Below are 2,536 nucleotides of genomic sequence, written 5' to 3'. Positions count from 1 at the left end.
ATGTTGGGGCAACGTAAGGAGAAATGAGTCCATGTGATTTATTATGCTAGTAGAACTTTGGCGGGGGCTCAATTGAACTACACCACCACGGAAAAGGAGATGCTCGTCGTGGTTTTTGCTCTCGACAAGTTCCGATCTTATCCTCTTGGAGCCAAAACTATTGTTTTTATGGACCACGCGGCATTGAGGCATCTCTTTGCCAAGAAAGATGCCAAGCCTCGCCTAATCCGGTGGATCTTATTGATGAAAGAGTTCGACATCGAAATCCGGGATAAAAAGGGAACATAGAATGTGGTTGCGGACCACCTATCGAGGCTTGAGAACCCAGAAGCAATCCCAATCGGAGTGGAGATTAATGAGCGATTCCCGGATGAAATGTTGATGGTGATCTCGGAAGTTGAAACACCTTGGTATGCGGACATTGCAAATTACCTATCTTCGAATATCATGCCTCCAAATTTTTCCTATCATCAAAGGAAGAAATTTTTGAGTGATGTGAAACGGTTCTTGTGAGATAAGCCCTACCTATTCAAGATATGTGGAGATGGGATGATTCGGAGGTGCGTACCATTGAAAGAAATGATGTCAATTTTGAGCCATTGTCATGAAGCGGATTATGCCGAGCATCATGGGGCATCAAGGACCGCCACGAGAGTGCTTGAGAGCGGTTTCTTTTGGCCAACCCTATTTCGTGATGCCAAGGACTTTGTGGGGGCATTGTGACCGTTGCTAAGGGGTTGGTAACATTTCAAAAAGGGATGAGATGTCATTGACCTCCATTCAAGAAGTGGAGATATTTGATGTTTGGGGGATAGACTTCATGGGGCCCTTTCCGATGTCTCACGGGAAGCTTTTCATCTTGGTATGTGTGGATTACGTGTCAAAATGGGTAGACGCGGAGGCTTTGCCTACAAACGATGCCAAGGTCGTCCTAAGTTTTCTCAAGCATCTCGTGAATCGTTTTAGCACACCAAGAGTCATCATAAGTGATGGGGGTCACATTTTTGCAACCGGCAATTTGAGGCCTTGATGAAGAAATACAACGTACATCATCGAGTTGCAACTCCGTATCATCCCCAAACTAGCGGGCAAGTCGAGGTTTCGAACCGTGAGTTGAAGAGAATAGTGGAAAAGACGGTGAATGGATCGCGAAAGGATTGGTCCTTAAAGTTGGACGATGCTTTGTGGGCTTATCGGACGGCTTACAAAACGCCGCTTGGTATGTCCCCTTTTCGCATTGTCTGTGGAATAGCGTGTCACCTACTGGTAGAACTAGAGCACAAGGCCCATTGGGCCATCAAAAATTTGAATTATGATTTCAAGGCGGCGGGTGAGAAGCGCATGTTACAACTCAATGAATTTGATGAAATCCGATTCAATGCTTATGGGAATGCCAAGCTCTATAAAAACAAAAAAGGTGGCATGATGCTCACATCTCACCCAAGACTTTTGAGGTAGGAGCTTTTGTGTTGCTTTACAATTCAAGGTTGAGGTTGTTCCCGGGAAAATTGAAATCCCGATGGAGTGGACCTTTTAAGATCTGGCATGTAGCGGACCATGGAGCTTTGGAATTGGAGAACCAAAAGGGGGAAACGTTTAAGGTCAACGGACACCGTTGCAAGCCCTACTTGGGACCTTTGTCGGATCAAATATGCGAACAAGTCTATCTTCCCCCTCCTTTGTAAGTTTCATGTGAAAGAACGGTCAAGCTTTCGACTTGAAACAAGCGCACTCGGGAGGCAATCTCGAGAGGTTCGATTTTTAATCCTTGTCTTGTCATTTTTTAGTTAGTTAATTTCAGTGCTTTAGTTGTTATTTTTGAATTTTTGTTGTTCGATCTTATGCCGGGTGTGTTATTTGTGTTGTGTAGGAAAAAGATAGAAAAAATTCAATTCTTCTCAGGTGTGAGTGTCTCGATCGAGACATTCATTAAAAGAAAGTGTCTCGATCGAGACAAGAGAGAAAAAAGAGGCAGTAGCTTTTGCAAGGGCCTGTCTCGATCGAGACACACACCAAACCCAGGTGTCTCGATCGAGACAATCATTAATGAGGGATATTGAATTTGGTTCAAACACAAGCACATGGATTGATGAGGTGGCACGATCCTAGCCATTCTCGAGAAACACAAAAGACATGGATTAATGAAGTGGCAACATCTTGGGCTTCCATTTTGAAATTAGAATTTTTCCATAAAAGCTCACCCACCATTTCATCTTCTCCATCTATCTTAGCCATTTTTAGCAAAATCAAAGCTTATTCATCTCTCCTCCATGAAAATTCGGCCACCCTATTGCCACCACCAAACCACCACCAAACTCCAAACAAAGTACGTTTTCAGGTACCCTTTTCGCTTCTCTCACCATGACCCGAACCGCGAAGACCGTTAAGGAAACTTCCACCGCCACCACCAATGCCGCCACAAGCTTTAACCCGCCTACTCAAGAACAACTAAGACCCAGGAGAGCTACCTGGAAGCAAGCCGCCTCTGGTGCAAGAGTGTTCGGACCGAATACTCCAGGGGCTCTAACAAGACGTT

Source organism: Mercurialis annua, linkage group LG3, assembly GCF_937616625.2.
Source record: "Mercurialis annua linkage group LG3, ddMerAnnu1.2, whole genome shotgun sequence".
Taxonomy (NCBI): domain Eukaryota; kingdom Viridiplantae; phylum Streptophyta; class Magnoliopsida; order Malpighiales; family Euphorbiaceae; genus Mercurialis; species Mercurialis annua.
Note: the sequence above shows the minus strand (reverse complement) of the source record.